This window comes from Bombus terrestris, chromosome 6 (assembly GCF_910591885.1).
Source record: "Bombus terrestris chromosome 6, iyBomTerr1.2, whole genome shotgun sequence".
In the NCBI taxonomy this organism is placed as follows: domain Eukaryota; kingdom Metazoa; phylum Arthropoda; class Insecta; order Hymenoptera; family Apidae; genus Bombus; species Bombus terrestris.
This window is the reverse complement of record NC_063274.1, coordinates 5,812,019-5,839,600: the sequence shown is the minus strand read 5'-3', so window position 1 is coordinate 5,839,600 and position 27,582 is coordinate 5,812,019. Positions and strand designations below refer to the sequence as shown.

The window sequence follows — 27,582 nt, the reverse complement described above, 5'->3', positions numbered from 1 at the left end:
CGTTGGTAGCAAACTCTGATAGTTTATTACTTTCTAAGCGAACTTCGGATATATATTTTTTAATAATAAAATTAAAAACAGACTGGTTAATCTACCATTAAGTATATGATGCTTGCTTTAAATATGATAGAAAAGATTGAGACGAATTTAACAAAAGCGAAGTATAGCGAATACAGTAGTGTTTAAACCGTTAATTTATGCAACTGCAAAGCAACGTAGCGTGAAATTGTGGACGATGGCAATATGCACAGTGCGTATAAAAATGATACGTCACGACTGTCACAGGGCGACTGTCTACACCTTTGGATCGATGAAGATCTATTTAAAAAGTTGCCGTAAAATTGTTGCGGATCTCGAAATCCAAGCTCCTTTGTTTGCATCGTATTCTGCTTATCGACCGTGCGAAACCCCATTCAAACAATTCAGCGCAATCTCAATTCTGCCATGATAGAACATAATTTCAGATATGTTCACGTATCACGGATAGATTTTCGTTGGTAACTCTCTCTCGCCACGACTGAATAAAAAATCGTACAAAAACCAAGGGGAAAAAACCGAGACTGTTAAAAAGCCGCAACTGAAGCAGTTAAAATCAAAGTTTTCTCAAACAGCGGTTAAAATTGTGTCGTTATTCTGCGTTTTCGGACAGCAACAATGTCGATAAATGAACGAACTGGGTCAAGAACGTTAATTGCCATCGTGACTTCGTCGAAACGTAAAACACCAACGTTGCTTAAATCGGGCTGCACATCTTCAATAGGGCGTACTCAAGAACACCGAGGAATTGCTGTGGCAACTTACTATCCTAACTAAAGTATAGTCGCATCCGTCCTGTAAGTATTAACTCTGTGATTTGTCGTGTTCACTTTACCTGACATCTCTTTTTGTTACCCTATTTTACTTCTCGCTTTCTCCTCCTTCGTCTGTCTGTCTGTCTCTCTCTCTCCTTCTCTCTCCCGACAAGTTTTTTTTTTCGTTTCACGGACAAATCTCGTACGAAATCCTATTTATATGATAAACCGCTTATACTTTTTCATGCGATAAAAAATTTGTTCGTATAAATTCCTTTCTGAGCTGTACGTGCGCGTGACAAATACTGGATACTATTAAGTAGCAACTTCGGAGATATTTAAAGAAAAATAAAAGAATATATGTACATAGTGATTTGCGAAAGTATTTGGATATTTATCGGAAATCTGCATATTCTATCGGCATTTCACGAGTACCGCAATCAGACACGAGTTTCGTGGTTACATCGGTAAAGTTTGAACCAGAAGTAAAAAAGAAGAAAAAAATATATATATATAGGAACTGCACAATATTTACCGCAAACATTTCAAAATGTTCACCGTTCCTGACGATACAAAACTAACAACAGTGAAATATTGAATTTGCTACTCTGAGTAAACCAACGAACCAATCCGATACTAGTAAGGTGCATCATTCATTCACGAAGTTATTTCCAGGTAAGAGTCCAGTGGCGTAAAATTGAATATATTAGAAACCATAGACTCGTAACTTGATCGTATAGAACACGATTGCAGAGTTTAGCTGTTAAACCTTCAAACACACACACAAAGCTGTCCATAGAGAAGGAAGAAGAAACAAGAAAAGCTAAGCAAACACGAGCTCGGGCTAAAATGCATATCATTCGGATACATTGGAACATCGCAGAGTTCCTCGATCAAGCATCGCGATCGTCTCCCATTGTCTCGAATCCATCGAACTTGCGAAACTTTGTTCGAAAACTGGCCCTGGCTCGTTTCAATGTAAAAACTTCGCCAGCACAAAACCATCCCTCGATTTTTCACGCTCTCGCGCATCTCTCTACCATGTAACACAGGCGATAGTCCCCACGAATCTACAGCTTTTACAAATACACCTGTGTACGTGCAAGCGCATTCTCGCGTGTTCACGGAGTCGGATTAGCCGGAAGAAAATATTCTGCTCGCCAGTAACAGAGCGATTTCGTTGCCGCCGAATCGAACGAAGCAGCTTTTCGTTTTAAACCTAGGCCGGAGTACCTTTTACTTTTATCGCGAAGAATCGGCGTACATTACCCTTTGATTCGTCCCCTGTTGTTCCTTTTCTTTTCTTATTTCCACTTTCTCGTTCCTTTCTTTGTCTTTTCTTTCTCGTCTTTCAGCTTTTTCCTCCTCGATTTACGTCTCGTAAAAGTACAGAGCGCTTTGCTCGCTTATACCACGATATGTTCCGGTGCACGAGATGATCCACGGATTTCGCGGAACGGCTCAGCGTAATATAATGCGTCGCGTTTCTCCATTGTGCGACTAAATTCTCGATAAACATTCGCGAAGAGCACGAACGCCTCCCATCTCGGCCCTACTGCTCGCGATCAAAGTGTCGCGAAATGTGACGCACGCGTGAAACGTGTTATTTTTTGATGAATAAGGTGTTTGTGTTGAAAATATTGGACAGAATTAACGGTAGAACTGGCGATCGCTAGAGTATAAATGTACTGCGAGAGAAAATAAAATGGGAGGAGAATGTACGGAATAAAACAAGCTTTTGTTTATATACTTTTAAAAAAATCCGTTACAAGTCTATAAAACTTTTATGAGAAGTTACAAATTGATTGCTCCGATAGCTTTACTGGTGTGTGTGCGTGTGTGTGTGTGAGTTTGTGATATACAAGTCCAAAAATACACCATTGAGAATTTATAAAATTTCATGAAAAATTTCAAATCGACCATTTTGATCACACCGACCTAGTATGTGACGACTTTATGAAACGATCTACAATATTTTGTCATTTCTCGTGATAGAAATTTTGATGTAATTAAGAAGTGTAAGTAATTAAGAACAGTTTGATGTAAGTTTGATGTAATAATTTGCTTAAAAGATGTGAAATTCGGATTTCTCTAAGATCGTCGCATTCTAAGATAAGCAGTTGGTAATCATTTTATAGAATAAATTAGTGTTGTGAATTTCTTTTAATCTAAGAAATTAATATACATATAATTAAACGAGAGGAGAACTTTATACAAAGCAAGACTATATGCAATTTTGAGATTAGACAAAAATTAGAAATTTATTTTGAAATATTTATCGAGCTATCTGCCTGCCTCTCTGCTTGTAGTTAGAATTTTTATCAAGAAAAATGACATAAACGTGTTTTAAAAATTAAGCTTATACGTCGGTAGAAAATTCTGATCGATTCAATAAAAATTCAATGCATCAACAACTTCTTCCTTAACCAGACTTCCCAGAAATTTCGAGCACTTTTCCGATATACTTTACAAAATATTCTATTTACCTTGGAAGTTTTTCGAGACTCTTAGCAAAAGATATTAAGAAAGAAAAAGAAGTAGTATACGAAAGACATAGAAGCTGCAGGAAATATGATATTTGTAATATTCTTTTGCTTTTTAATTGTAAATGAAAAGCGTCTTATCATCGAAGGATGATCAACAAAGTTAGAATGAAACATGCTGCCTCCGATGAAAGTTTAATTTAATATCTCGAGCTTACTTCTCCCGCAAAGTTTAATTTCAAATCCTACTACTTTTCTCTCCGAGACTCCAATATGATCTATACCATCCTCAACGCAATAAATCTACCAAAGCTTCGACACATTTTCCAGGATATCTTATATTGCCACGGATGTATCTATGAGCTGGGCCATCTGCAAGACATTCGTAAAGAAAAAAAAGAACGGGATATCTTTTTCAAAATGAAAGCAGGGATAGCGTCGTATTAATCCAACAAGGATGAAACGGTAAAATAATGGTAAAAATTTTCATAAATACAACATTATTGAAAAGCATAGAATAATTTACATATTGTTTTATCAAAGTATAAAAGACGTATCAGAATAAGAAATACTAAACAGGAAACTACTACAAGGACCAATGAGGAACGCGAAGAAAAACTGCATGATTTAATCTTTAAAGCCTATCATCAATGACATTTCTTCTCGTGCGTTTTCTGCTCTTCGCCTAGTATTAGATAGTAACACAATTTTTAATCTCACTTGCTCAACTTTAGTAACTTTTTCGTTTAAAGAAAGTTGTACTACGATAAATTTTCGTGATAGCCTTTGAGAGTTAAAAGAAGCACGAGTTTATCACAGTGCTATACATGCGTTAATTTCTTCACATTTTGTGAGATTGCCAGATGTAAATGAAAGAAAAAATGCTAAACGAATCGTTCGAAATATGTTTCGTAACCGCAATATGAAAAAAGAGAATTCAGTAACGTAAATTGATTTCAAAAGATTGTCAACAAAATGTTATATTAACGCAACCTTAATCAACCTCGGTTAATCAATTTCTGCCTGTAAAGGGATCTTTAATCCCACGAACTTCGTTATATTAATTATACTTGCAATAAACAGCAATAATTAATAGACGTATTTCGAAATCCTAAATTCATTAACCTACTTTAAAGCACACACAATACGCTCGTTAGCTTTCACGGAACATATAAGGATGCCGCGAATTCCCTCCGTCTATTACACGCACATTCCAGCTTTGCTCAGTCAAGCTTCGTGAAATCATAATGAAATTCCAATCAATATTCAATATCAAAGCCGTAAACTAGTTTATACATTGAACTATCAAAGAATATCGATTAATACGTTCTTTCAAAGTCTCAACAATTTTCATCGATTAAATAGAAATTACAACGTCGAGTCCTGTTTTACATTTCCAATTTCTAAAGCAAAATCAAACGATAATTACCGAAATTAGCATTGACACAGAAGTGATGAATAGTAACAAATTGTAACTGCGAAGCCACATTAGATAGAATAATAAAATATAATCGACAGTTATTACGTTGTCCACTCTATTCTCTAGACTTCGCAAAGACGAGTTTTTATCTATTTCTAGCTCTACAAAATACTACAAAGAAATTTAATCTAACGAAGAATTTCGATGTAATATTTTGCGTCAAACTGTTAACGATTATTTTGGAGAAAAATTCAACAATGATCAAAAAGGTAGAACATAGTACGAAGCCTCGAGCATCGTTTCATATCAAACATGAAAATGAATCTAAATTACGAAGGGAATGATTAATCTTTAGAATTGATCTTTTAGAATTTCGTATTCGTGCAAGGTTGTGCATAGTAAAAACTTGTTGAAACTATTTGCAAGTTTATTATACCAAATAGACGAGTTTGTTATCGAATATGTGAATTCTTTACAGTCCAACTTTCCAAAGAAGAAACCTCATTTAATTCTCGAATGTTTGCTAATCTTCATTTTTCAGATCTACCTCAGTCTTTGTAAGTATCGTAATACTTATGTACGGGAATGTATGAAAACGTAAAGTTGCTTATGGAATGACCTAATACTCGACCAACTTCTTCGATCAAACCTTGGAATCGCGCTTTCTGTACAACCGCGTAAAATCGCAAGTTTTTATCAAACTCGTGGCAAAGAAATGCCTGCACGTTAAAACCGTCGTTAAAACGTTAAAAACGTCACGATCGTTTCTTCTCAGAATAAATCTCTTTTACCACATCGCGACGGGGCAACGAGTTTTCCTCGAACACCAGTTCACCTTTGAACGCGATAAGAAGCGAAACACAATAACACCCTCGAACCCGTGCGACGTTGTTAACGAACGCCAGGCTCTCGAAGGAAACTCGGGGACGTCGTTCGAATGAAAACAACGACAAAGGCACGGCAGGCCAGCGCCCAACTTGCATCGATATCTTTTTTCACAACGGTCACAATAACCGCCTAGTTAGCCATCTCTCTGGCCGGAGAACAATACCAAAGGCGGCGGTTTATGCATCGGCAACACTTTTATTCTCTGTGGCACGGGTAACGAGTTTGTATGAGAACGATGCGCGAGGTTCGTTGTACCTCGAGAAACCGAGACGTGACCTTAGGACGAGACGTGCTTAAAAAGTGATCCAGATCGCCGAGAATTAAAACGTCTCGAAGTTTTCAGGCTTCGATGCTAAGTCGTGTACAACACGTATACCACCAGTACCAAGATAGCAGATGTAGTACATTTAGGACAGACGCGAATACATTTTATAGTTGAAGATCGTAGCAGAGAAACTATAAATTGGACGGGAAAATGAACACACAATTTCCACGCAAATTTGTATGCAACCGAACAGTACCAATTGTCTATACGATGAGACACGTAATTTATAGGAAAACATTCACCGATAAAAGACTTCAATCGTGATGTAATAACTGGACGAAGCGAGTCTCCGAGTTCCACTCTACGAAGCAAATTCCATCGTGAAACTAGAAATCCAGATCGTACTAATCACACACCGAACGAACACGAGCGGTGTTTCAACAACGTCAACAACGACAGGAGAGAAAAAAAAGGAGGAAGAGAGAGACTAAACGCGCCTGTTACAATCGGAGCAAGCTGAGTCTGGGATGCGATAAGAACCGACAGAAACAGAACGGACGAAAAACGGAACAGCGGTTGATCGGATAATCGCAACGAAACTAGGTAAAAAAACGTCGAGGCCAGTCGCGCAACGTGCTGCAATTCGTTAGAAACTGGCCAAGGATTGACAATTAGGGTCGATCTGTTTTTACAGATAGCTAAGTTCGGTGACGTTGCTACGACGGAAACGAAGTTCCACAAACTGAGAGAAAACGATAGAAAGGGGGGTTTGAGAGAAAAGCTTTGGGATGGGTTGATTTAAGCCCTGCAGGAGGTGGTAGAAATCTTTGATAAGGCACGGCTAGCGCGAATGCTGATTGGTCGCCCGAGGCCTCGCGTCACCGCTCAAACAATGCGCTTCGTCCTAACAATGCAATCCCGACCGAGATAAAGATATATAGAGCCTGGCAACCTATATCTGCGGGCCCAACTACATCGTCGGTTACGATCTTCTTACATCTCTCAGATATACTCCCGCGGCTCCTGTCTTCAAAGGATCGTGGATCCGTGTCGCGAAACAGGGCCAAACAGTCGAGGACGACAACTACGTTATCACTTATCGAACGATGCGAACCGCCGACGACTTTTCCACCTTCTTTGCGCTCGATTCCGCCAGAATCTCCAACTTGGAGCTCCTATTGTTCGAGACTACGCGAGTAACTTTCGTAAATCGTTCTGGTTACTCGATTTAATAGAAATATACGTATTAACGTAGACGTATCACTAGTTATGAAAATCTGTAATCATAATCAAATTATGGAACATCTTTCGTCTTACATCCATTAAGCCTAAACTAGTCACGATAAAACGTTGGATATAACTGAAAGTGCAAAGGGTTAATTGCTTAAGTGTACCACGAAAGTAATCCATTTTATCGATACCTTGCCATTATGTCGAAATATTCTGATTCCATTAAATATCCTCTTTCAAGCGATTTTTCCCGTCTATCGTTTCTCAACAAAGCGAACTAACGTGTCATAGAACTCGTAACGGAACAAGAATCGCCCCGGTTTCCGGTGGAGGGGAAATTCCGATTTAACGGTCAACAATGGGAAACAAAAACACGTAGAAAAAAGAGAGGGAAGAGTAGAATTCATTTGAAGGAAATCAATTAAAAAACAGGAATTCTGTTCGGCGAGTTAACTCCGAACGGTGACACCTATCGATCCGAAATTTAATTACAATATGCAACGATCACTACTGGACAGAGGGGTCAAGGGAGATCCGGGTGTAACCTCTCTGGCGTCGCATCGTTTCTAACGCGAACTCGCCAATTAATTGTTTCGCCGATATTCTCGACGAGATACGGGGCTGTGCATCACGGATTGCTGAGAACAATGAACACCAGGCAGCCATCAATTGATGCGAAAATAATACAAAAGCAGAAATACCGCGAGACTCGACTCGCGTTATTATCGGCTGCCCCGTAAACGGACGTAATCCAACGCTTAACTCTCGCTATCTCATCTTTAACGTCACGTCCAACAGTCGCTTCGTCAACGAACGTTCGGCAAATTGGCGATGTAATTACGAGTCCCTGCTTGGTCAACAGGCTTACCTGCCCGTTTGAAATTGCTCGTAATGGCCGATCGGACGTATACCCGCATCTATCGTAGATTCACCAACTCGATTGTACATACGTGCTCTCTGATACATGCATGCATCAACCGTTCGCGTGCATGCAGCTTCTGGTCATCGAATTACGACCATCCAAAGTTTCCAACATTTCTCAGTTTCTTGATAATAATTCAGGATAGCTTATATATAGAACGAGCACGTAATTGTATCAGATCAGAACTTTATCGGTACAGTTGGAGACAAATTTCAAAGGGACGAATCGTTCAAAGATGATTTGCATGAGATGACATGCAGTGTAACATGTATATTTCCTCTGCTTAAATTACACACTTTGCAATCTTTTTAGCATAGTTCGTATCATCCGCTATACGTCCTCGTTATTTCAACCAAGTATTATCCTTTATCGAACAAATTCTAAATTCAAATTGAACGATACGACGATCAGGATTAGATCGATAACTGACCTAAGTAGACCCCAAGCATTCGATCTCATCCTAGTGCTGATGTCGGAAAAGGTTTCTATAAGGGTTCTAATATATTCGTGAGTTACTGCATTTCGACATATCATCATCGAGATGGCGATACGTCGCGTTACATCGGGTCAGTATATATACTTTCTCGAGCACAGAGAGAAGTAACGACAGCGCGGGATCGAGGGTCAGGAAGGCGTCGCGACGCGAAGAGGGAATAGAAGGATGGAGATGAGTTTGAATTTGGCCCGCGCCTCGTTAATTTTTCGCCCCGTGTCACTGCATTGTTTGCTCGGGAAAAAGAGTGTTTATTGCCCGCAGCTCGCGAAACGAAAGCCAACGAGTTGTCTCTACGTGTTTTTTTTTTCTCTTTTCTTCTTCAGCGTGTGCTCGCGACCGTGTGCCAGCCACCCACACAATCACCAACTCCTCGAGCATTCTCGTTTTAATGATTCCGATCTAACAAGGCCGTCTAAGTTGCACGACACACCGCGGAAGACCGTTTGAAATGCTCGTACACCACTATCCCTGTTCGACGAGCGGAACGCTATTCGACGAGTTAAAATAAGGGGGTAAGAGACGATACGGGATTTCAACAATTTTCGCTCGAGGCTCCATTAAATAACGTACTTACGTACATTTGCGCGAGTGTGTTTGTATTCGTGAAGCAAAATTCAATAAAACATACGCTTCGGTGTATTTTATATCTGTCTTTTCTTTTTCTTTTTAACTGTCTATCGAATTAATCTATTTTTCTAATGCCGCGGGAAGAATAGGCGAAGCATTGATTTCTATAGTTTAATGTAAAAATCGGTGGTAAAAAAGATTGACGTAAGCCGTTCCGTGTGTGACTATTATATCATTTTTACATCTGATCCGTGTAGGAGTCACATTGATAAACTTGGCAAATTAAAAAGTAGAGAATAGTGACGTTACGGATACGATTTCTTTCTTTCATTCAGAAGTTACTATTATTTGTGTTATTTTCCTGCGATGAATGAACGAGTCTGTTTATTAATTAATGCATTATGCAAGTTATTAATAAATTAATAAAACATTAAATAGACAGAGATTGTAAAAAAAGGTTTCACGATTTCCTTATAGAGACGTGACTAATAATAGTCATCGATTTTCTTACAAGAGCTAACGAACATAAAAGTTTAAAGTTTGAATAAGTAACGCTTATTAAAGTTTTGAGGTAAATTAAACAAGATCATTTTATATCATAAGCGCGTAACCGGTTAATGCTGAAAATATACATCTTGTCAATAAGGTGAATGAAACTTCGAGTATTCACCACGAAGAACGTCGATATTGTCCTAGATGAATCCATTTATAGAATAAAATAGGACACTCTGTATACAGGGTGTTCGGCTACAGGTGTCAGAGAATTTCAGAGGCGATTCTTGAAGCCGAAATAAAACGAAAATCAAGAATAAAAAAATTGCCTTTACGACTTTCTTTCTTAGTTATTGACAATTAAAAATCGGCCAAAATACCTCTTTCTATTACCTCGTACCTCGTACGTTTACTTCGTTAGAGTCACAGAGAAGAAGACCATAGTATTTGAAGACCTAAACTGCGATTGTCCCGTTCGCGAGTGTCCACAAAAAATACAACAAATTACAATAGATGTTCGATATGTCTTCCGTTTTCTTGTAAAAAGAGCCTGAAAACTGTTCTAGCCTCCTGCTTAAAAATGTCTAAAACATGGCAATGAATGCGATGGAGTGTTCATTTGGAAAGAAAAATTTACGATACTCTTTGTCTATGCTTTTTCCATCTTTGTATAACTCAGAATTATTCAAAAACAGTCGTAATATTTGAAAAATTCCGTTTAAAAGCAAAGTTTATATATTGAGGAACCGAACATGTTGTGCATAAAAAAAAGTGCAAACCTAATTTGTGCGATCTTCGAACTTTACATAGCAAGAGATTTATTCATATTTCATATTTACCTGATGGTCATTGGAAAAGTGGACTTTCTGTTTACCAGATGGGTTTCAGAAATATATTGTTTCTACAAACCTTAAATAATAGCCAATAAAACAATAAAAATATTGGGATATCAGCCTTCAGTTGTTTTATAATCGTAACGTGTTTTTTAGCGTTGAAAGGAAAAGATTAAAAGACTGCTCGAAGAAAACTTTGACATAGGAAAGAAGTGCAACTATCGCGTTTACTATTTATTTATGAAGCAAATATTCTTACTATATTTGTGGAATAATATAAAATATTAAATATTAATTTGATTAATTTGATGAAATTGTAGGAACTGTTGAAAACTGAACAATTTACCGAAAAACTTAAAGTAGACTTTCTCGACTTTAATTAATTAAATTATTAATTTACAACATTTGCGCTATTAATCTGCAACATTTAAACTATTCATTTATAAAATCAAAATCATTAATTTATAACATTCAAACTATTAATTTGCAACATTTGATCTATTAATTCCTCACGGTTAAACTTTTAATTTATGACAATTTAACTAATAATTTAAGATAATTACGTTATTCATTTATAACAATTTATTATTAATCTAAAACAATTACTCCATTAATTTTTAACAATTACACTTTCTAATTTATAACAATACACCCCCATTAATTAAAAATAATTATGCACTAAATTTATAACAGTTTGACTATAATAGTACAATTATTTCCATAATAAACTGGCATTCAATATAAATTAACAAAGTTCTAAATCAGAAACTAATATCACAGAAGTGTGAATTTAGTTTTAGCTCGCAAAAACTATTATAATTATAAAAATGGTTATTATAAAAAGTTGTTGAAGGCGTCAATTTGCAATCAAGATTAAAAAATTATTAAATTTGATTGTCTTTTAATAGAAAACTGCCTTTTATGATACCAGCAAACAGTTGCTTTCGTTACATTCACCTTCCGTGACTTTGTCAGGTACATGCCATTCGGTATATAAAGAATGCACGACTCGCGCGCGAGCTTATTTGTCTGTGAGATTCCACACTGAGAAGATCGGAAGAGAACCGTTAGGAATTAAGTTGTCAACTGACAACATTTAAACTAGTAATTAACAACATCTAAACTATTGGTAAACAACATTTAAACCATTAAATTATAACACAAACTATTAACTTATAACATTAAAACAAATAATATATAACATTTAAACTATTAATTAATAACATTTAAACTATTAATTAACAACATATAAACTCTTAATTAACAACATTTAAACTATTAATTAACAACATTTAAACTATTAATTAATGACATTTAAACTATTAATTTATAACATTTAAATAATTAATTAACAACATTTAAACTATTAATTAACAACATTTAAACTATTAATTAACAACATTTAAACTATTAATTAACAACATTTAAACTATTAATTAACAACATTTAAACTAATAATTAACAACATTTAAACTATTAATTAACAACATTTAAGCCATTAATTTATAACATTTAAACCATTAATTTATAACATTTAAACCATTAATTTATAACATTTAAACTATTAATTTATAACATTTAAATAATTAATTTATAACATTTAAGCTAATAATTGATAACATTTAATCTATTAATTATCAACATTTAAACAATTAATTAATAACATTTAAACAATTAATTAACAACATTTAAGCCATTAATTTATAACATTTAAACTATCAACTGACAACATTTAAACTATTGATTAACACATTAAAGCCACTAATTTATGACATTTAAGCTACTAATTTATAACATTTAAATAATTAATTTATAACAATTAAGTCATTAATTAACAACATTTAAGCCATTAAGCTATAACAATTAAAGAATTATTTAACAAATATTTAAGACATTAATTCATAATATTTAAGCCATTAATTTATAACATTTAAACTATTAATTTATAACATTCAAATAATTAATTTATAACAAATAAGCCATTAATTAACAACATTTAAGCCATTAACTTATAACATTGAAACTATTAATTAATAACATTTAAGCCAATAATTTATAACAATTAAACCATTAATTTATAATAATCAAACAATTAATTAACAACATTTGAACAGTAATTTATAACAATCCAACCAATAATTAGCAACATTTAAGCCACTAACTTATAACAATTAAACAATTAATTAACAAACATTTAAGCCAATAATTTATAACAAACAAACCATCAATTAATAACTTTTAATATTAATAACTTTTATGTCTTGACTCCCAAATGCATTCTGCGCCCATTCTGTACAATGATACTTATCTGACTTGGAACGAAATTAAAAAATCGATTCTTCTTTTCCACTGATTCTCTTGTCTGTTTATTCGGAATTTGTTTGTTTGTTATGGAATTCAATTTCTTTTGTTATATTATGTGAATTTGCTACAGTCAACGTCACAAACTTGCAACTTAGTAACAGTTAGATTTAAATACCTCGAAACAAGGTTTCGCGTGTGTTTGTCAAGTATTCTTTAAGTATATTTAGTGGCGAATTTTGAATTCTTGCAAATATTTTCCAATATTTGTAACACGCGATTATAGTGTATTAGTGGAATGTATATTTCGTATTCTAATAACGAAAATTCACAGTATATATTCTAATTGCGAACAGTATAATTCTTGCAAACGATTGCATTGCATTCAAGGTATTCGTAAGCATTTGTTCGCTATCGAGAAATATCTTAAAATTTTTAACTTGTATTTTCATACTTGTTCCAATTTCTTAATAATAATTTTTAAGTGTAAAGAAATAGCAGTATTTTCTAAATAAACGTTCGATAGGAAAAAGAAGAAAATTGTCGAAACGACATTTCACTTCTTTTCCACCCTCCACCCCCGCCCCTAAACTGCTTTATTTTCAGGGAATATTTGTGACCGCGCGCAATGCGGTTGTAGAGTCAGTGTTTGCTACGCAATAGTTTCTTTTCAATATTTTAAAATCACGGTAATTTTGATTAAATTCGATCGAATAATCATACGCGAAAGTAATAAAATTTTATCAATCAAATTTGTACGCGATATTAGAGTTCTTGTTCGCCGGTCATAATTTAAACGGTCGCGGTAACGTAGTCTTTTATTTTTCTTTTTTTATATATTTATTTTGTTGAATATTCGTTTTCGGTATTAGAGTCAGTGCCTCCCTCAAGAGGATAAAGCCTCTCCAGGAGCTCAAGAATGTAAGTAGTTTTATATATTGTATTTTAATTTGTTCTATTTATTACATTTTGTTTGAAATATTGTTAATTATAAAATAAAAATGATTGAAATAAAGTCTGAAAGTCTTAATATTTTTATATCAGAGTTCCAATTTACATATTTATTAGAGTTTAGTCTTTATTATTGCTAAAGTTTCAAGTTTGCTATTATGTAATAACGATATTAATGATATCTTATGTTTTGTTATAGACATACCACTGCATCAACTTCTTTCGGAATGTTCTAACAGTGGCTCAAAAGCCAAGAATGTAAGTATTTTTACATATCGTATTTCAATTATGTCTATTCCGAATTATGAAACAAATGACTAACATATTTCAGAAATCATTAGATTCTTAATTTTTAGATTTTAAACTTTCATATTAGAGTTTCAATTTTTATACTTATCAAAGCTTATTAGAATTTCAATCTTCATTATTACTAAAGTTACTAAAGTTAATAAACCTCCATTTTTCATTATCTCTAACTTTTCAAATAGTCAGCAATCACTTATCCTGTTTTGTTTTGTAACAGATTTTTCACAACATCCATTTCTACCATTGGCCTTTCAACGGTTCCTGCCTGATGTTAGTCTCCCTGGTGATATTCGTTGGGATAGCGCAGCATCCACGGTAACATCCTCTGCTTCTCCGCATCGAACGGTGAGTCGCATGCATTTTTGTTCCTCCAGTCACTCAATCATGTCGTAGGATGAAAGGTCCGAATCGACACGGGTGACTGGTTGTATTACGTAGAATTTTTTGCGAGCATAGTGACCGCGGGTATTTTTTATACCCGTGAGTAGTAACACTCATTTTTTCAAATTTATTAGATTAGGATAGGTCTTCTTGCACACCGCGATTATAATCGTTAGTTTTTTAATAATTAGGTTAAACATACACACTTGAGAATATATTCGTGTTATTTATAAATATGCATGTTAATATTCCATATGAATATTTGCAAATGGCAAATATCTACACGAATATACCTATATAACATACATATACTTGATCTTAAGCAATGAATTAATCGTGACAATATTAAGTCACGTTCATTTATTTAACTTTAAAATATCAGTTAAAATTCATTCTTTCCCGTACAAGAATGTGTGAAATTTTACGTGCAAGAAGACACTTCGCGACAGGCAGATTTTTTAATCAAAGCAATAATTTTGAGCACTGCTTCTGCACTTTCGAGTATATGCTTTGATAAAGAGATCGCCTGAGATTATTTCATTCTTAGTAATATATTTAGAGTCAATTATTCCATTTGATCGAGCCTCAGTCTTTTTCAATTGACGCTACCTTTTTTGTAATATTAAAATTTTGTTCTAATTTATTAAATTAATAAAATAGAATTACTTAATTACTTACTTAATTAATAGATTTAATCAGATACAAAGTAGTAAAATATAAAATCAATTAGTTAGTCCGTTAAATAAAAATTACACAAACTAATCATCTTTTTAGATCAGGATTTTCAGGTTTAACCCTTTCCGTGCCCATTGTCAGGATCTCATTCACGTGCCCAGGTGCTACTTGAATGGGAGAAAGACATTGGGCACGATGACCTAGAATTAAGTAATGTAATAATTTCTCAGCGACTGACGATGTGTTAGTGTATCGTGCACGACGTATTTTCCACATTATGTGTGTGTGTGTTGTTAGGCCGTGGAATTGCGTCGCTTTTTCTCATTCGTTAAAACTTCAAATATTAAAAATGTCGAGACATATATCGATTCAATTTACGTCTCGATACAATCACAATTTGTGATAATATCATCCACGCGATTAAGTGTAACCACGCTTTTTATATTGCCATAAATTACAATTATAATTCCAAGTTTACTTACATTTATTTTAACGATATCATTTCCTCGGACGTGTTTTATCACGTTTTACGCAATGGTCACTAGCCTTCGTCAGTCGATTTCAGGAAAAAGGTAAGTACCTTAGAGTGTGCATGTTGTATTAAACTCGGGTGTCGGAGGCGTCCCGGGACGTCCTCTCTAGTGTAGGACCTTTGCACCCGGGTGTTATGTGTGAGAACCGTGGAGTGAGTGTGTTGGTGTGAATGTTTTGCCATTTTTTAAATATAGCGTTAGGTAGGATAGGTAGTATACTTTCTGGTATGTCTGTTAATTATAAGTAGGTAGGCTAATTTGAAAAATCGACGGTGAAACTGGCACGAGTAGAGCATGCACTCGTCTCTGGTTTTGCCTTTCGATTTTTCGAATTTCGCGGTCGCGGTCGCGAATGGGCTCGAAACGAACGTTTATTGCTCGAGCACGCACATGCGAGTGAGCAACGATCACTGTTGTGATCGTTGGTCAGTCCATATGCACTTCCATCAGCTTCCGCGGTTTATATTTTTATTTTATAAGTTTTTTTTTTGTTTGCGATTTAGAAGTCTCGAGCTTAGATTTAAGTTTCAGCGGGCATTGCGCCCGAAGAAAGAAGAGGCTATAAGCCGAAGAGGCCCGACAAACTGTCACTCAAGAGGGCAACTACCAATGGCTCCCCATCCTCTGGGTCATCCGGAGCATGGGAAGTCATTATCGTTACTACTTTGTCACTATGCTCGCTTTTAGTATTTGTAGTAGTAGTAGTAGTAGTAGTAGTAGTAGTAGTAGTAGTCTTTGTTTTTTTGGCCGATGTATATATCGGTCCATCGTCCCATTGGGCAAATCGCGATTTTTCTTATTAGTGTTGCGACAAATTAATTACGGGTTGTATTAGAGTTGCGAAATAATATCACGGCTTTTCATTAGTGTGGCGAAAAAATGATTACGGTTTGAATTAGAGTTGCGATAAAATGATAATCGCGTTTGTTTTAGAGTTACGAATTACGATATCGCGATTGTCTTTTGCAATTTTTAGAATTTTTTCTGTTTTTCTGTTTAAGTAGCAATACTAGGATATTTAAAGTAGCTTTTTCAAATAGTAAATAGTAATTTTCATTAAATTCACTTTAAGAATTAGCGTTGCGACATTGTTCCATCGCGAGTTCTACTTATTTTTCCTATTAGCGTTGCGATTATGAATGCTCGCGTTTTGTTAAGTAGAGTTGCGTTCACAAACTGCCCAAACTCTCCGACTGCATTTGTCGGACACTGCTCCTGGATCACATGTACAGCCTAAAGAGCTGTACAAGTGTGATCGTTCATCCGCAACCTCCTAAATGGTTGCACTGCGATCTCTCGCTATTAGTGTTGCGTATTGCTTAAATACGAGTGCGTAGATTTATACTTATTAGCGTTGCGTATCAGATATCGGGAATTTTCAGATTTTTCTTTTTTTTTCTTTTTAATAGTAGATTAATTGATATTGCAGATATAACGAAGCACTCGTCGCGTTTGATTTTGAGAATTTTCTGCTTCATAAATGTTAGTAGTAAATTAGCGTTGCGAAACAAGAATATTCAGTTCCACTCTCGACGTGTTGATCGGGTTTATATAGAGTGGAAGACGATTGAATTTTAGTAGCCCTTCTGGCTACTGCTTTGTTTCTTTTTCAGCGCCCCTTATTAATGCGCCCCTTATTACTACGTTTATTACTGAAAATACTGCTATAAGACATATTCCTTTGTCAGCGTTAACGTTACCATGACTGCTAAAATACAGAACTTTATTACGAATGTATAATATATATATATATATATATATATATATATATTTACATGTATGAAATTGTGAGCGATTTCATGCGCAACAAAGTATTATAATGAAATATCTTAATGTTGCTATGAAGGCTTGAAATATTTTTTAAAATTTAATTCATTGCAATTGGAATTAGTGCCGGTGATTGTTCGTTCTTAGAACCATAACTTTTAGAATTTTTTCGACCGCGATATTTTCACTTCAATCTTTTAACAGTAATGTAGAATTTTATAAATATTCGAATTTCATTTGCACGAAACAAAAGTTTCGTCACAAAACAAAGACATCGTCACGTATGTAGCAAAAATTCTGCAAAAAATGACTTATGCACATACCTTTCGGTTTATTATGTTGCAAATCACTATGTGGTTGTAGAAAATAACAGATACTGTTAAAAGTTAAAAGATAAAGCAAGTGATTGTATAATAACCGGGGTTTCTCTCATCTTAGTTATTCCAAATGAACTTTTCAATTTTTAATTCAGTTTAAATTCAATTACTTAAAATTCTTGTTTCCAACGTAACCCTAGTTTCGATTAAAAGATACACATGATTCTCTATATTTGCTAAAATTCAATCAATAGTAATTTGATCTATAATTGACCATTATTAATAGTTTATTTTTCATAAAATGTTTCATAAAATCTTCTCGTTTTAAAGATGTCTGTTTCTTCCATATACCAAATCCAGTAAATGAGTTTGTTTCAGATTTATCAATTTACAGAAAATACGTTTCAGTTACATATATGAACATTTCATAGCATATTAAATATGTATGCTAGATGCCCAAATGATTTTTCTTCCATCGTCTGATTGTTCAGGCTTCTTCCCGTTTTCCCATTTTTAAAAGAAGCATATCGCGGTCACGTTAGAGTATATAACTTTTCGATATCTTCATAAGTTTAGTACAACGAGTCGTATGTCTCTTTTGCAAAACTCTAAATTGTATATACAGTGTCAGTACTTTCATTTCCTTTCTGTGGTTCCAAGTTAGACATAAGTATCATTGATACCGAATGTTGCCAGTACGGTTGCGAATTATTGTACAATGTTTGTACCGATCGATGTAATTGTTTTCGCAGATTAATCAGTTGATTAATTTTCAGAAAACGACTACATTGATAAGTACAAACATTGCACAATAATTCGATACCAAGCTCAGAATCACGCTAATACAGTCCATTTTGGATTACGAAAAGCCACGAAGAGAATTTTCGATAATCTAAACTGGACTGCAACGTGGGACGACATTGGACACCGTGGGACGACATTGGACGCCGTTGGACACCGTGGGACGCCGCTGGACACCGTGGGACGCCGCTGGAAACCGTAGAACACCGTTGGTCCAGTGTAGATCACCAAAAAACGCGAAAAGAATTTTGGATGATCTACACTGGACTGCACCGTTGGACATCGTTGGACACCGTTGGACACCGTTGGACATCGTTGGACACCGTTGGACATCGTTGGACACCGTTGGACATCGTTGGACACCGTTGGACACCGTTGGACACCGTTGGACGACGTTGGACACCGTTGGACATCGTTGGACATCGTTGGACACCGTTGGACACCGTTGGACACCGTTGGACATCGTTGGACACCGTTGGACGACGTTGGACACCGTTGGACATCGTTGGACATCGGGGGACACCGTAGAATGCGAGCGTTTTAGGCTTAATTAATCGTAAGATAGATACCTATGTTAAGTTCATTGTGAGCTCATTCTGTACAACGATACTTATCCATCTTGGGACGAAAAAAGAAAAATCTCGTCTCTCTCCCGTCGCTTATCACACTGGAGAAATTTTACTCGCGATTTGTCGGTTCGCGATCACTCAGTTTTTTCAAACTGTCGCGTGGCGTACTCGCTCGCGCGTATCCCGGGTGCGTGCGGGTCAACGTGCACTAGATAACTCTTTGGATTCGTAAGACGGCACAAGGACATCTCACTCTTGGTGACTGCTCGACGTTTGCATCGCGTCACGGGTGTCACGTAAAAATAAAGAGAAATTTTATAAGGAAGAAGAAAACTTTATTTTTACTTCGTTTATACACTTATAAGACACTTCCGAGCTCTAGCTCTCATCGAGATAGACGAAACAATGATTATTAATTAAACCTCTTAACGCGGTGTCCATCATTCTTTGAAAGGTAGCGGGTGCGTTCTTGAGCCCGAATGGCATTCTGTTATAGTGGAAGTGCCCTTGTGGTGTGCTAAATGCGGTGTACTTCCTCGAATTCTCATCCATGGGTATTTGGTGGAATCCCGAGGATAAGTCTAAAGCGGAGAAATATTTTGCGTTCCCTAGTTGCGATAGTATATCGTCAATGTCGGGTAATGGATATGCGTCTTGGTCCGTTAATTCGTTTAACTTCCGAAAGTCAATCACTATTCGCCACTTTTGTGGTCGACGCGTCGATTTTCTTTGGGACGACCCAGACGGGAGAGTTATAGGGAGAGTCGGAGGGTTCTATAATCTTTTTGTCTAACATTTCCGTCATTTGTTTGTTTATTTCGATTTTATGGTGTTCGGAAGGACGGTAGGATTTTACGTTGATGATTTTATCTTCTTTCAATGTAATGGAATGTTTAGCAAGAGATGTACACGGTAATGTTTCGCTGTCTAAATTAAATACATCCATGTAATAGAGAAGAATCTTTTCTATAGGTTCTCTGAGAGGTTTTCCTATGTGCGATAGTCGAATCGAAGATTTGAATTTTTGGATTTGATCTATGGTATTTGTATTTTCGATAATGTTAGAAACTTGAATTGAGGACTTACCACCATTGATAAAGCACACTGGCGTTGGCTTCCCTTCGAGGTATACAATTTTTTGAATGGTTTCTCCTGGTGCAAGGGTTGGTTCTTGTTGCAGCAGAAGGGTGTTGTTATCTAATTTCAATGTTTCGTTGGAGAGTTTGAATCGATATTGATTCAAACCGGGTAAGCCTAATACGCCATCTTCTATAATTGGGAAATCGTCATCTATTAAAGAGAAGTCTATCTTTTTGTCGAACAAATTCAATTTGACTTTGGAATTAGATTCGTATTCGGAATGTCCCATGGAGAATTTCTTTGTGTCTGGTATTGTTGTCTTTCCTGGGTAGCAAGCACCTTTGTTTAAGCAAGTTGATTCCTGCCCCGGAGTCAACGAGAAATCGCAATCCTGGTCGTCCTGGTAATTGTAATAGTATTGTGGGTAATCTTCCTGAGGTAGCATTGTTAATTCTGATTGTTCTTGAACGTGGTTTATTCCTGGAGGGGCTTTTCTTTGAGGCGGTATCCGAAAATTTTGGCATTGATTGGGAAGGTGTCCCAATCGATTGCATTTGGGACATTTCGCTTAATGGTCTGTTCCCAAACTTCGTAAAATTGTTCGTTCTTGGTAGAATATTTTGTGTGAGTGAAGTTTTATTATTTGTGTTACTTGTAATAGCGAGGCGATTGTCTACTGGATGAGAAGCCTGGTTACGATAAAATGGCGGGGCGGTTGTCTGTCGCGTCATCTGTCTGCGAGAGTTGTGCTCGCGAAAGTATCTTTCCATATTCATTGCTTTCCTTTCTGCTTCGATGAGGTTTGGGGGGAGATTAGCCATTAGCGCCTGTCCTATTTCTGGTCGAAGGCCTCTTACATAGTCGGTCACAGAGTCCATGTATAGTTGCTCGTTCATCACCCGTCGAGTTAGTTCGTCTCTATACTCGTTGGTAATGCTGTGTTGGAGTTTGTTAAAAACACTTCGGAATCTGATGTTATAGTTTTGCACGCTTTCGGTTAATCCTTGCCTCATTCCCCTTAATTCGTCCTGTTGTTCTCTCACTGATACTTGCGCAGCTACATTACTTCTCAATGCTTCATACAGAGATTCGAATTCGGTAATACGAATATTGCGGATTGCCATTGCGGCTTTTCCTACAATCTTCTCTATTTTAATCATTTTTAGTAATAGTGTTTGTTCGCTACACATCATTCTTACTTCTTGTATTTCATGAATAAAATCCTCCACGTCTATATCATCCTTTCCGTTTAATATCGGAATGCATTTTAATGCACTCTCAGCTTTTAGCTCTGGTTGCGTATATTGTTCAGGAAAAGTCCTTTCCCAGGATGGTTGAGGTGGTGTTTGAAGTAATGGGCAAGGTTCTCGAAGGACCGCTTGATCTTTAGCGGTGTGGGTTACTTCGTCTACGGTTATTAGGGAACTGGCCTCCGATACATTTCCCGTTTTTGTGTTTGCTACAACTTCATCCATACGCAGTGTAAGCATACTCATTTGTTGGGTCAGTCTCTCATTTTGCTTCTGCATTGCATCAAGCAAAACTTTAACTGTTGGGTCTATTCCGCTGTTAGCTAAAGCGGCGCTAACAGTTTCGGTTTTGTCTTCTCGTGGCGTTGCCATTGTTATACTAATTGTGCTGTCTGTTCTCGATCTGTATTTGACAAAAGAATCCAGGGCTTGCTCACCTTGATCGTTTAACCCGTAGGAAAGGTTCCGTTGCGGTGTTCCTTTGTCGAAACGTCGAAAGTGTCTGCTCTGTTACAGTGGTCCACTGATCCTCAATCTTCAAAGTTGACCGTAGCCCGAAATGCGTAATTTCGTTTTCTTGAAGTTGATGGATCCTGGCACGGATCGCCAAAATGTCACGTAAAAATAAAGAGAAATTTTATAAGGAAGAAGAAGACTTTATTTTTATTTCGTTTATACAAGTATAAGACACTTCCGAATTCTAGCCGTGACCGTACGAGAATGAGTCCCTACAATCTTTTTACTTTCGGTCATCTGTTCTCTCATTATCCCCACTACCCTGTAGGCGTACGTTACACGATCGTCGTTCGTTTGTAACAAAAATTCTACACAAAATGATTTATGTGCGTATCTTTCGGTTCACTATGTTGCAAGTCACTACGTTGTTGAAGAAAATAACAGATACTGTTAAAAGTTAAAAGATAAAGCAAGTGATTTCATAATAACCGGGGTTTCTCTCATCTTAGTTATTCCAAATGAACTTTTCAATTTTTAATTCAGTTTAAATTCAATTACTTAAAATTCTTGTCTCCAACGTAACCCTAGTTTCGATTAAAAGATACACACGATTCTCTATATTTGCTAAAATTTAATCAATAGTAATTTGATCTATAATTGACCATTATTAATAGTTTATTTTTCATAAAATGTTTCATAACATCTTCTCGTTTTAAAGATGTCTGTTTCTTCCATATACCAAATCCAGTAAATGAGTTTGTTTCAGATTTATCAATTTACAGAAAATACGTTTCAGTTACATTATGAACATTTCATAGCATATAAAATATGTATGCTAGATGCCCAAATGATTTTTCTTCCATCGTCTGATTGTTCAGGCTTCTTCCCGTTTTCCCATTTTTAAAAGAAGAATATTGCGGTCACGTTGGAGTATATAACTTTTCGATATCTTCATAAGCTTAGTACAACGAGTCGTATGTCTCTTTTGCAAAACTCTAAATTGTATATACAGTGTCAGTACTTTCATTTCCTTTCTGTGGTTCCAAGTTCGACATATGTATCATTGATACCGAATGTTGCCAGTACGGTTGCGAATTATTGTACAATGTTTGTACCGATCGATGTAATTGTTTTCGCAGATTAATCAGTTGATTAATTTTCAGAAAACGACTACATTGATAAGTACAAACATTGCACAATAATTCGATACCAAGCTCAGAATCACGCTAATACAGTCCATTTTGGATTACGAAGAGCCACGAAAAGAATTTTGGATGATCTACACTGGACTGCACCGTTGGACATCGTTGGACACCGTTGGACACCGTTGGACATCGTTGGACATCGTTGGACATCGTTGGACATCGTTGGACATCGTTGGACATCGTTGGACATCGTTGGACATCGTTGGACATCGTTGGACATCGTTGGACATCGTTGGACATCGTTGGACATCGTTGGACACCGTAGAATGCGTGCGTTTTAGGCTTAATTAATCGTAAGATAGATACCTATGTTAAGTGCATTGTGAGCTCATTCTGTACAACGATACTTATCCATCTTGGAACGAAAAATTGTACCCGCGATTTGTCGGTTCGCGATCACTCAGTTCTTTCAAACTGTCGCGTGGCGTACTCGCTCGCGCGTATCCCGGGTACGTGCGGGTCAACGTGCACTGGAAAACTCTTTGGATTCGTAAGGCGGCCCAAGCACACCTCAGTCTTGGTGACTGCTCGACGACTGCTCGACGTTCGCACCGAATCGCGGGAGTTGTCGTCGCGCCGCTGATGCTTGCGAATCTGTTGGGGATTCAGTCGTGGATCTGCACTCCTGTCCGATTGGTACTTCGGTACTTGGGCAGGGACCTGTAATTTCACGTCCTCCGTAATCCTGTTCGGGCCCGCGGGGGTGGGTCCCACTGTTTAGTTGAGGCTTCTGCCTTCGTAATTCTGTTCAGCGGCCCCTCCCCGGGTTCCACATGTTCAGTTGGAGTGTGTTAAGTTGCCGGCCTATGTGCTGGATCCACGGCTGGATCACCAGCGGATCACTGGCATCATCGGTCGGCGCCATCGACCGCGACTCGTATAAGTTTCGAACGGCGAAACAGGAATCGAGTTATGGTCAATACTTGGGCTCTCCGCTAATCCTTCGGGTTATCCGGTGCACGGGGGTACGTCGCTTAAGTTCGTTCGTTAGCTTCATTTTCTTTCATTCGTTCCAAGTTAGATAAATGTGTCTTTGATACCGAATGCTGCCAATAGGGATGCCAATTATTGTACAATATTTGTACGGATCTGTGTAATCGTTGTGTGGGAGATAGATGTCGCGTTATGTATGTTTTGTTCTACGTTTGTAAAGATTCATGTAAGTGCTGCGTTGGAGATATGTGTTTCGCAGTTAGGGTACGAAACAACTATTTCTTTACGCAGGCCCATGGTCAAGTAGAGTCGTAACTCGACATTCTGCCAATGGGTTGAATGTCGAGATGGGTGTATAGAGATAAATAACCCATGGGCGGGTCTCTTGCGTAGTCACCTCCACGTGGTGAGACCTGGTAATTGGCATCATTTTCCAAAAAATTAATCCGTCGATTAATCTTTGGAAAACGATGCCAAGCTAAGAACTACGCACCAGTCCGGTTTGGATCTCCAAATACCGCCAAAAGAATTTTGGATTATCCGGACTGGACTGCAACGTGGGACACCGTTGGGCAACGTTGGACACCATGGGACACCGTGGGACACCGTTGGATATATCTTGAATATGTCAAGTCCATCATAGGCCCATTGTGTACTATGATACTTTTCTGACTTGACTATGAAATCATTCTTTTATTTCAAACTTATTTGTAATCATGTGTGCAAACACACATCAAAAGGAACATTTATTTGACAATGAATAAATTTTGGATTTCTTCCCGTAAAAGGAGGGTAGATGGGTCGCGGATAGGGTGGATCTCTGCTCGCCACATCTCCTCGTGGTGAGAACCGTGCATTCATTATTATTTGATATATAATTACTAATTGTATCATTATACAACAAAGCAATGAACTATGTATCTGGTATAATTATTAATTATATGGCAAGTAATATGAGCTAATTGGCTGCAATCCGGACTAGGTGTTCATATCTACATTTACCTTTTATGAACATTGACAAAACGCTTTTTTATTTTTGAATTATCGAAGCAAAGAATTAAATGAAACATTAATCCCCTCTACTCCAAAATTGTAATGGCGGTTTTCGATATGCTCTTATGGATTTCCATGAGTAAGATAATGTTCAATCTTTTCTTCAATTAATGTTCAACCATTTCTTTTGGAAAACGTCGCGCCGGCTCGTTTATATTTCTGAATATCTTGTACGAGATAAGCTGTAATTCATTCGGTTTGAGGATCACTGTGCGCCTCGCTGCTTGGACTAACCTCCTTTCGTTCGTGTAAGGAGGTTTGTTCGCGTGCAGAAATATTTTGGCCGATTTTTAATTATCGGTAATTAAAAAACATCCTGTATAAAGAACTATATTTACCATAAAAAATAACATTTTGAACTTCCCTGCTATTTTTTTGACAACGTAATGGAAATAAACTAAAAAATAATAGTCTGTAGAAGCCCGCTCTTTAAAAATTCATTCGCGTACTGCAACTTGTTAAATATTTCAAAACCAGAAATAATAAAGCAACAGCTGTATATTCGAAACTAAAATTTCATGTAAAAAATGGATAAAGTTACCAGTTACGATTGTTAAATCTCATAGAATTATTTTGTTATATAACAAAGTCTGTGTGTTGAGTACAAAAGGTCTTTTAAATTGGTAGAAAAAATTTCGATATCAAAAAACAACGATAGTATATACCGAATACTTATATACCGAATGTATGTAGTATCGTGGACAAAAGGCCTAATATATCGGCCGAACTATAAACAATGTCGCGAGAGCCACGGCATCGTCGGGTACCTCAAGGTGTCGTCGGTTCTTTCAAGTGAGTAGTTTCGTGGAAAAGGCCTGCGTGACCCTGGCCACGGGCGTTTTCGGAACACGTGCGTAATAGGGCGGGAAAAGACAAAGGGATGCTAAAGACAGTGTTAGTTGAGAAGCCGGAGAGTGTGAATCGGAAAGCCGGGTATGAGAATAAGACGTACGACAGCATTGTAATCATTTCGTTGTTTTGAATATTATTTATTAAATCAAAACATCATTACTTGTCTTTTTCTCTAAAGACCCATTTAGATACTACATGTATGTAATAGTACAGATATAACGTATAAGTAATTTACGGTATAAATTGGAGTCAGCGAGATTCTGTGATTCAAAACGAAACGGAAGAATACGCAATTTTATTCTTGATTTTCCACCCCATATACTACATATATATATCTTAGTAAACAGCAAAATATATTATCTCCGTTTTGTAACCAGTGATTTAGATCTACAGTCTCATAATTTCATTTAAAAAAGGAGCGAGTCCTTTTGATTATCAATTCGTCATTAATTTCTATAATTCGGTACAAATCGTCAAAAGTGTCCAGATACTCACGAACATACAAAATGTATATCCTCGCTTTGATACGTTTACATTTCTAACCAAACAAGTTCACTCTGAAACGCGTGTAAACGTGTATCGTCGGACGAGTACATTTTGATTCGGAGATTACTGTAAGCCATACGCACCCTCTACGAGGGTGCAACGAGACATCGCGTATGCAAGTACACGAAATTCTAACGCAAATCCTTTGGTCGGAATGTCCGTAAAAGGGCGAAGGGATGAAAAAGTAGACGTTCCATCAAGGAAATTATTCCGGCTGGTATCGAATCACGAAAACGGAGTATAGAGTACAGAGACGGTACAAGAAAGGAAGGCGTTCGTTTGTTCTGGGTCAAGCTCGAATATTTGAATTGTAGATTGTTCCCGATCTTCGTGACTGTTCGTCGAGAATAAAGATGATAAGAGTCGCACAGCGGATCAGAGCGTAGATCACATAATTTTCCACTGTAACTGTGACTTAATCAGCCATCCGGAGAAAATGAAGTTAGATTATTTATCGAGTCCGAAAAGTGCTCCGGCGAATAGAGAAAATGTTTAATTACGAAATGTATTGTTTGATAAAACACGAACGTTCGCGCGCTATAATTCGGTTGTCGCTAACTTATCGAGTATTAGCGCTATTACCCCGACGGTAGCCAAACGCTATGGTATGCGAACAGGGCGTTTTTCCACCTCGAAAATCACTTTCCAACTGTAACAATGTTATCGCTAATTGCCACCTTGCATTCGAAATGTCAACGTTCTTTCGCTCGGTTTTAACCGAAACGGACGCAAGAAAGGCAAAAGAATTGGAAACTTCGTTAACAACTTGAAAGAGCTATTCTTGAATCTAAGTTGAATGTGAATGACTTTAAGGCAAGAGGGAACTTTGAATCGTCGAACGCACTACATTACTAGACTGGTCGACCCTGGTCCCTTTACGGTTATTTTAATTACGTTTTAAACGAAATAGTTCAGACCGTGCTGACTACATATCTGTTAATACGACCGCGTGCATTAAGCGGAAAGGCAAAACGAATTAATGAAACGAAAATTCCGGTGAAGAATTTCATTATACGATCTCGAGTATTCTACAGATTTTTATCGACCGTAGTTTGATAAGGAGAATCGTTACGTTCCCTTCCGCCCTAACTATTTTACCGTCTAACTGCGATTTTAAATGGTTGCGGTGGAACGTATCGCTCGCATGTTCGTCCCCAATTAAAATCTACCCGGAAACATTTTCAAACAGGTGGCAGAGGAAATAGAAGTACAACGACAG

The 27,582-nt window shown here is 36.8% G+C and overlaps 1 protein-coding gene across 5 annotated transcripts in view; it reads right to left on the bottom strand.

Moving 5' to 3' along the window:
* The window catches only part of LOC105665832 (lachesin), a 484,949-nt gene that overhangs the window by 445,478 nt on the left and 11,889 nt on the right, over positions 1-27,582 (bottom strand). The gene's annotated exons all lie outside the window — the stretch shown is intronic.